Here is a 9,252-nt window from a genome sequence, read left to right on the forward strand (position 1 = left end):
GTAGTTGACCATGGTTTGAGTTCCGGACCCGGTGGCTTAAACATTGCGGGCATGTGTGCATGCATGCCCAAGATCCCAAGAGGAGAATGGAGGAGAGGGGATTGTGGCGTGGCCATCCACCCTAGGGGGTGATTTCTCGCTTCCTATCTCTCTGTCTCTGTCTGTCTGGTGAGCGCATGCACCCTATAGCAAGAACCTCTCAAAAAAATAATAAAAGAAAGAAATCACATTGTATATATAAATAAATTTGGGTAGAACTGACATTTTGATTATATTGATTCTTTTTCAATCCAAGTACACTGGATGTTCTATTTTTTTGATATCATACTCAATTTATTTTTTCACTTTTCCACAGTTTTCCTTGTAGAGGTCTCTCAGCTTTTGGTTAGGTTTATTCCTAGGTATATTATTCATTTTGTGGCTAATTGTTTTTTAGAGTTTTTTTTTTTTTCTTCTTTGTTATAGGATGTTTGTGCTCACTGGGGACACAGAGAGAGGCAGAGAGAGAGAAAAAGTGAGAATCACCCCAAAGCAGAAATGGTCTTGCCACAGTCCCTTCCTCTCTGTTCTCTTGGGATTCTGGTAACAAAAGCACATGCACCTGGCATGAGTTTCAAGCTGCCAGGTCTGGGATTCAAACTGCAGTCGATTACATAGAAGTCTAGCACCTTGATCACTATTCCACTTGCTGGCTCCCATTTTGTGATTATTGTAAGTGGGATTGCTTTCTTCAATTCTGTCTTGGTCTGTTCAATTGTTTGTATATAACAATGCTATAAATTTTTGTATATTGACATTGTAACCTGCTACTTTACCGAATTTATTTATCACTTCTAGGATATTTTTCATGAATTCCTTTGGATTTTCTATTTATATAATCATACTAGCTGCAATTTTGCTTTTTATTTTTCTATCTCAATACCTTTTATTTTGTTCTCTTGTCTGATTGCATTGGCTAGGACTTTTAGCACTATGTTCAAAAGGAGTGGAGAGGGACCAGCAGTTGGCATAATGGCTATGTCGCTGGACTCCCACATTGTCGACCACGGTTCGAGTCCTGGACCCGGTGGCTTAAAACTCATGCTGGGCGCGTGTGCGTGCGTGCCCAAGACCCCAAGAGGAGAATGGAGGAGAAGTGATTGTGGTGTGGCCATCCCCCCTGGGGGGTGATTTCTCGCTTTCTATCTCTCTGTCTCTCTCTATCTTGCGAGCGCCCACATCCTATAGCACAAAAAAAAAAAAAAAAAAAAAAAAAAAGAAAGAAAGAAAGAAAGAAAAAGGAGTGGAGAAAGTGGGCAGCCTTGGCTTGTTCCAGTTTTTAGTGGGAAGGTTTTAAAATTTTCCTCATTCAGTATGTTTGCAATGGGTCTGTCATATATGGCTTTTATTGTGTTAAACAATGTTTCTTCTACCCCTAATTTGCTGAGAATCTTGGTCATGAAGGGATGTTATATCTCATAAAATGCTTTTTCTGTATCTGTAGACATGATCATATGGTTTTTATCTGTCTGTTAATGTGATGTGTTACATTTATTGTTTTGTGTATGTTGAACAGTCCTTATATCCTTGGGATAAGGCCTACCTGGTAGTGGTGTATAATCTTTTTACTATGCCGTTGGATTCGGTTTGCTAGTATCTTGGGAAAATTTTTGCATCATTATTCATCAGAGATATTGGTCTGTAGTTTTCTTGTCTTTTTTCTTTGTTATGTCCATTTTTTAAGAGTTATTTTATGTAATTTTATTCATTGCCATTATTTTATTTTTTGGAAGTTGACCAGAGAGAGAGAAGGAAAGTGAGAAAGCAAACTGCCAGGTCTGGGACTCGAACCGTAGTCAGTCATGTGGGAGTCCAGCCATCACAACCACGTTGCAACCTGCCAGCCCCTGTTATGTCCTTGTTTAGTTTTGGTATCAAGATGATGTACGTTTTATAGAATGAGCATGGGAGGAATCCTTCCTTTAGAATGTTTAGAAATAGTTTGAGGAGAACTGAGGTTAGCTCTTCCTTAAACATTTTGTAGAATTTAGAAGTGAAGCCATATGGGCCTAAGCTAGGCTTTTATTTGTTGGGAGACTATTAATTACTCTTTCCATTTGAGTAATAAATTGAATTTGTTATTGGTCTATTCAAGCTTTCTATTTCACCCTGATTCAGCCTAGCTAACTTGTATATGTCCAGAAATTTGTCTGTGTCATCTAGGTTTTCTAGTTTGTTGGCATATAGTTTCTCACAGTATTTGCCCATAATTTTTGTAGTTCTGATATATTAGTTGTAATAATACCAGCTCATTTCTGATTTTTTTTCTATATCATGCCATTCTCTATTTTTCTTGACTAGTCTGGCTTTTTCAATTTTGTTTATTTTCTCAAAAAAACAGCTTTTTGTTTCCAATTTTTTAAAAAAAAGTTCTTTTGGAAACCACCATGTTCCAGGAATTAACCAAAATGACAATCACACAAAGGCAAAGAGAAAGAGGAGAGACACCTGATATATGTTCTCTAGGCCTTTTAGAAAACATGTAGTGGTTACTTTGGCAACATATATGCGAATCTACAAGAAAGGTGATATTGTAGACATCAAGGGAATGGGTACTGTTCAAAAAGGAATGCGCCACAAATGTTACCATGGCAAAACTAGAAAAGTCTACAATGTTACCTAGCATGCAGTTGGCATTGTGAACTAACAAGTTAAGGACAAGATTCTTACCAAGAGAATTAATATGTGTATTGAGCATATTAAGCATTATTTTTTTAAAATTATTTTATTTATTCATCATTAATTTCATTTGACCAAAGGGAGGCATAGAGATAGAGAGAAATAAAGAAAGCCACCAGGTCCAGGACTTGAACCGTGGTTGACCATGTGGGACTGTCCCTTACCTTCACCACCACACCATCTGCTGGTCCTCCCGGGCATATTAAGCATTCTAAAAGCAGAGATAGCTTCCTAAAACGTATGAAGGAAAATTACCAGAAAGAGAAGGAAGCCGAAAAGAAAGGTAACTGGGTTCAACTAAAGCGCCAGCCTGCTCCACCCAGAGAAGCACACTTTGTGAGAACCAATGGAAAGGAGCCTGAGCTTCTGGAACCTATTCCCTATGAATTCATGGCATGATGGGTGTTAAAAATAAATTAATCTGTGGTCTATGAAAAAAAAGTTTTTTTGTCCTCTATTTTATTTTACTTAGCTCTAATCCGTACTATTTCTTTTCTTTTTTTTATTTTTGGGATTTATTTATTGATTGATTGATTATAGCGTTCCCAGTTCTTTAAGATGCAATATAAAGTTATTTATTTGCCAGTTTTTTTTTTTTCATGTGAGCATTAATAGCTATGAACTTCCTCTTTTAATTGTTTTTGCTGTGTCCCAAAGATTATGGGTAGTGTAATTGGCAACAATGCATCTTTTGATTTCAGTCTTAATTTCCTGAAAGTTATTTAGGAGTAGGTTGTTTAGTTTCCATGCTTTTGTGTATTTTTTTTTTTTTGAGAGGTTTTTGCTATAGGGCGCGTGCACTCGCCTGACAGAGAGAGACATAGAGACAGAAAGCGAGAAATCACCCCGCAGGGGGGATGGTCACGCCGCAATCCCTTCTCCTCCATTCTCCTCTCAGGATCTTGGGCACTGAGGCACACGCTCCCGGCATGAGTTCTAAGCCACCGGGTCGGGGATGCGAATCGCAGTTGACTACGTGGGAGTCCAGCGACAGCCATTACGCTAACTGCTGGTTCCCACTTTTGTGTATTTCTAAGGGCTCTTTCTGTGGTTGATTTCAAGTGTAATTCCAATGTGGTCAAAGAAGATGCTGGGTGCCTTCTGACCCAACACCCAGGAAAAACCGGAATCCATGTGCATCTGAGGTAGGCCTAGCCCTGACTCTTTAAGCGGAAAGATTCTGCCCTAAACCTCTCCTGTAGGCCCAACGCTCAGCGAAAAGCCAGATCATCTTCTGCATGCCTTTAACACTCTGAATTAACTTCAGGAAGGTAGGAAGTAATGTATAATCCATCAAATGACCAGACACCATCACAAAGGCACAAGAAAAATGGGAAATCAAGAAAATATCTCTCCCCTAATGGGAAAGAACAGCCCTTCGGGAACCAGCATTTAGTGTAATGGCTATGTTGCTGGACTCCCATGTAGTCGACCGTGGTTCGTGTCTCGGACCCGGTGGCTTAAAACTCACACCGGGCACGTGTGCGTGCATGCCCAAGATCCCGAGAGGAGAATGGAGGAGAAGGGATTGCGGTGTGACATCCCCCCTGGGGGGTGATTTCTCGCTTTCTGTCTCTATGTCTCTCTCTGTCTGTCTGGCGAGCGCACGCGCCCTACAGCAAAAACCTCTCCAAAAAAAAAACAGCCCTTCATCATCCACAGACAGTACAATGGAACTCGTGGAAAGAGTTTAGGATATTTATAGTAACAAAGCTAACAGAGATGCAAGAGACAAGAGATAATGAGTTCCAGAAAATGCAGGAGAAAAAAGACAATGAGGTCCGGGAGGTGAAGAAGTTCTTCCATGATCTAAAGGAGGAAATATACACCATAAAAAAGAATCGAATAGAACTATTAGAAATGAAGGCTGTAATATAGGAAATCAAAACCTCCTTTGAAAATATCAAAAGCAGATTAGAGCATACAGTAGATTGAATTTCTGATGTAGAAGACAGAACCTCTGACCTAGAAAAATTCACCACAAAGACTGAGAAAATGACCCCCAGAAATGAGAATAATATATGAGTAATCCTGGATACCATTAGATGCCCAAACATCCAAATAATCGGTATCCCAGAAGGTAAAGAAACTAATCAGGGCATTGATAATCTAGTCCATAAAATACTGGAAGAAAACTTTCCAAACTTAGAGAGGCATTCAAATATCCAGACTCAAGAAATGCAAACAGGGACCCAGCAGTTAGCGTAATGGCTATGTCGCTGGACTCCCATGTAGTCGACCGTGGTTCGTGTCCCGGACCCGGTGGCTCAAAACTCACGCCGGGCGCGTGTGCGTGCGTGCCCAAGATCCCGAGAGGAGAATGGAGGAGAAGGGATTGCGGCGTGACCAGCCCCCCTGGGGGGTGATTTCTCGCTTTCTGTCTCTATGTCTCTCTCTGTCTGGCGAGCGCACGCGCCCTACAGTGAAAATCTCTAAAAAAAAACATAAAATAAAATAAAAAAAAGAAATGCAAAGAACCCCACATAGACTCAACCCAAGAAAATCTTCTCCAAGGCACATCATAGCTAGATTAATCAAAACCATAGACAGGGACCAGCAGTTAGCATAATGGCTATGTTGCTGGACTCCCATGTAGCCGACCGCAGTTCAAGGACCCAGTGACTTCAACTCATGTCGGGTGCGTATGCGTGTGTGCCCAAGATCCTGACAGGAGAATGGAGGAGAAGGGGTTGTGGCATGGCCATCCCCCCTGGGGGATGATTTCTCACTTTCTGTCTCTCTGCCTCTCTCTGTCTTTCTGGCAAGTGCACGCGGCTATAGCAAAAACCTCTCCAAAAGAAAAAACAAACAAACAAACAAAAAACCACAGACAGAGACAAGATAGTAAAATTGGCAAGAGAAAAATGTTACATTACTTTCAAAGGATATCCCATTAAGCTAATATTGGACCTCTCATTGGAAATAATATGAGCATGGAAAGAATGAAAAAATATATTTAAAGTGTTAAGTGAAAAACAATTTCAATCAAACATATTATCTCTGGCAACATTATCCTTCATATGGGAAAAAAAGATAAAAACATTCTCAGATAAACAAAATCTGAAAGAATTTATCAACACCAGACCATCTCTTCAAGAAGTTCTGAAGGAAATACTATATCAAGAAAACCAAAGGCAAACAGACAAAACAAAAAATGACCAAGAAAAAGGGCCAACTTAATCGTAGGGACAATTTCTGAAATATCAGTAATAATGCTGAATGTTAATGGAGAGGTCAGATCACAGTAACACTGCAAATTCAACAAAAGAGATTACATGAGACTGAAATGGTGAAATAGAATTTTATGACTTTTTTGTAAAACATTACTGATTTTCTTTTATCCTTTATCTTCCAAAGTTAAGGATTTTTGTTTTCTTTTGAATTGTTGATAGGTTCAGCAATTTGTCAAAAAAAAATTTTTTTTTAATTGAAACTAACTTTTCTCCCTTCCTGACTCCTTTGCAATTGGAAAATATTTGTGAGCATTCTTATTTTGTGGCAGAATGGTTATTTGCATAAGTTCAATAATACAATAGTATATGTCTCTTTGCATCAGAAGTTGAATTATTCTGGGGCTTGGTGCAAATAACAGACCAAATTGAGATTAACTTAATTTTTTTTGCAAATAAGTTAGTTTATACCTCTCTTTAGTAAAGGGGGATGGAAAGAGAAAAAAAAATGTTTCAGAAGAAAATTACAGTGCACTTGTCATTAGATTCTAGCATTATCCATATTTTTAGTTTAAGATCTTTTGTGAATCAATAAAATGTGAAAAAAAAAAGTTTAGTATGGAAGGGAGGGAGGGAAAAGGGGAAGGAAAAGACTGGTAAAAGTATGCTTAATTGACAAAAGATGAGAAGCTATTTGCTGATGATAATATGTGTAGTAATATCTTTGTCTTGACTGACATGCATAGTATTTGTGTTGGAAAAAGAAATGTATGCTGTAAAGACATGTGATTAAATGTAAATAAATTTTAAAAAAGAAAATGCTGGGTATATTTTCTATACTTTTAAACTTATAGAGGCTTGTTTTGTGGCCCATTATGTGGCCAGTCTTTGAAAATGCTCCAGGAGAGGAAGGAGAGTATAACTTGGGAGCCAGCAGGTGGTATAGTGGTTAAGGCGCTGGACTTGCATATGGTCAACCATGATTTGAGTCCCAGACCAGGCAGCTTAAAAATCACAGTAGGTGCATGTGCATGCATGCCCCAAATCCCAAGAGAATGGAAAAAAAGATACTATAATGTGGCCATACTCCCTGGGGAATGATTTCTCACTTTCCCTCTCACTGTCTCTCTCCAGTGAGCGCATACACTCCATGGCAAAAAAACTTTAAAAAATTAAAAAGAGTGTATTTTGTAGTTGCTGAGTAGAATGTTCTATATGTCTGTCAGATCCACTTGGCTTACGGTATCCATTAGTTCCCATAGCTCTTTGCTTATTTTTTGTGTAGATGACCTGTCCAGTGCTGACAGCGGGGGTTGAAATCCCTAACCATAGTATATTGCAGTCTGTATCTCCTTTTAGATCTGCAGTCTTTCTTTTACATATTTGGGTGCCCTGGCACTAGGTGTATGAATATTTATGATTGTTATATCTTCTTGATGAATTAATCCTTTTAGAACTATGTAGTTTCCTTTGTCTCTTTTTATCCTGAAATATATATTGTCTGATATTAATATCAGGACTCCTGTCTTTTTTTCTGTTTTTTTTTTTTTTTCATTTCTGTTCACATGAAACGACTTTTTCCAGCCCTTCACTTTCTATGTATATCTTTGTCAATGAGGAATGTTTCTCATAAGCAACATGCAGAAGATTGCAGTGTTTTTCATCCACTGAGCTAATCTGTGGCTTTTCGTTGGGAAATTTAATCCATTAACATTCAAGGTTATTATCAATTATATGTGGACTTAGCCTTGTCATTTACTCCTTTTTTTTCTACTTTTTTTGTGTTCTCTTGCTTTTATTTATCTCCCTTTAGCTTTCTAGGTATGATGTTCCCTTAAGTATTTCTGGAAGGGCTGGCCTACTTTTGATGAATTCTCTGGTAAGGATTTTATTTCTTCTGCCCATTAGAAGGATAATCTTGCTGGGTATAGTATTCCTGGCTGAAAATATTTTTCTTTGAGAGTTTTAAATATGTCTTCCCATTTTTTCCTTGCCTGTATTGTTTCAGTTGAGAGGTCCAATGTTAGTCTAATGGGGTAAACTTTGTAGGTAACTAGCATTTATCACTTTTAGAATATTGTCTTTGATTTTTACCAGCTTGGTTAAGATCTTTTTATGTTAAATCTATTTGATGTTCTTTGTATTTCCTGGATTTGGATTTTTGTATGCCTCTCTAAGTTTGTAAAATTGTCAATTAATATATCATGAAAGAAATTTTCTAAGCCTCTGCCTATCTCTTCACTTTCTTGGATACCCATTAAGTGACTATTTGGCCATTTAATGGTGTCTAGTATTTCCTGTATGCTGTCCTCATTTTTCAGTGCTTATTTTCCCATTCTTCTTGGTTGCTTGGACTAAGTCAGAAGTTTTGTATTCAAGATTACAGATTCTTACTTCTGCTTGGTCTAATCTGTTGTTAATACTTTCAAGAGAGGTTTTGACTTACTGCATTGTATTCTTTAACTCTAAAAGTTCTGTTTGGTTCTTTTTCAGGATATTTCTTTATGGAATTCCTTCTTTAAGTCACTGAAAAACTTTCACATCTCCTGAGATTGGTTGTCTTTTTTCTCTTGTATTTCATTGAGTTTAGTTATGATAAATATTCTGAATTATTTTTCTGACATTTTTGTGATTTTTTTTTTTTGAGAGGTCTTTGCTATAGGGCGTGTATGCTCACCAGAAAGACAGAGAGAGACAGAGCGTGGGAAATCACCCCCCAGGGGGGATGGCCACGCCACAATCCCTTCTTCTCCATTCTCCTTTCAGGATCTTGGGCATGCATGCACACATGCCCAGCGTGAGTTTAAGCCATTGGGTCTGGGACTTAAACCACGGTCAACTACATGGGAGTCCAGTGACATACGCCATGACATTACACCAATTGCTGGTCCCGATTTCTTGTGTTTTATACATTGTTGGTGGAGTTATTGTGTTCTTTTGGAGGGGGAATATTTCCTGCTTTTCTCATATTTCTTGTGATTTTTAGACATCTGGTGATGAATTCACTTCTTGCTACTCCTTTGAGTAGGTTTCTGTAGCTGCGTCTATATGTTTGTGTCCTTTTGATGTGAATTAGCTTTGTGCCAGTATCCTTCTTCAACTTTGGGTGGCAGTGAGATATTCACAGTGGGAGTTAAAAGCTCAGATTTACATAGAAGAATTTCAGAACTTTTTTGCTGGGGTGAGTGTGTAGAGAAAATCCCTACAGAGCCTTGCCATATTCAGCTGTTTTGGCTCCTATATACCTAAAACTTTCTGGTCCCAATGTGGCTGAGGGCTGAGCTGAGAAGCTTTCTCTAGCTCTGCAAGTGCAGGGAACAGGGTGGAGATCTTGAAGACTGAAGGAGCCTCTTCTCCCACACCT

Source organism: Tupaia chinensis, unplaced genomic scaffold, assembly GCF_000334495.1.
Source record: "Tupaia chinensis unplaced genomic scaffold, TupChi_1.0 Scaffold000175_1, whole genome shotgun sequence".
In the NCBI taxonomy this organism is placed as follows: Eukaryota; Metazoa; Chordata; class Mammalia; order Scandentia; family Tupaiidae; genus Tupaia; species Tupaia belangeri.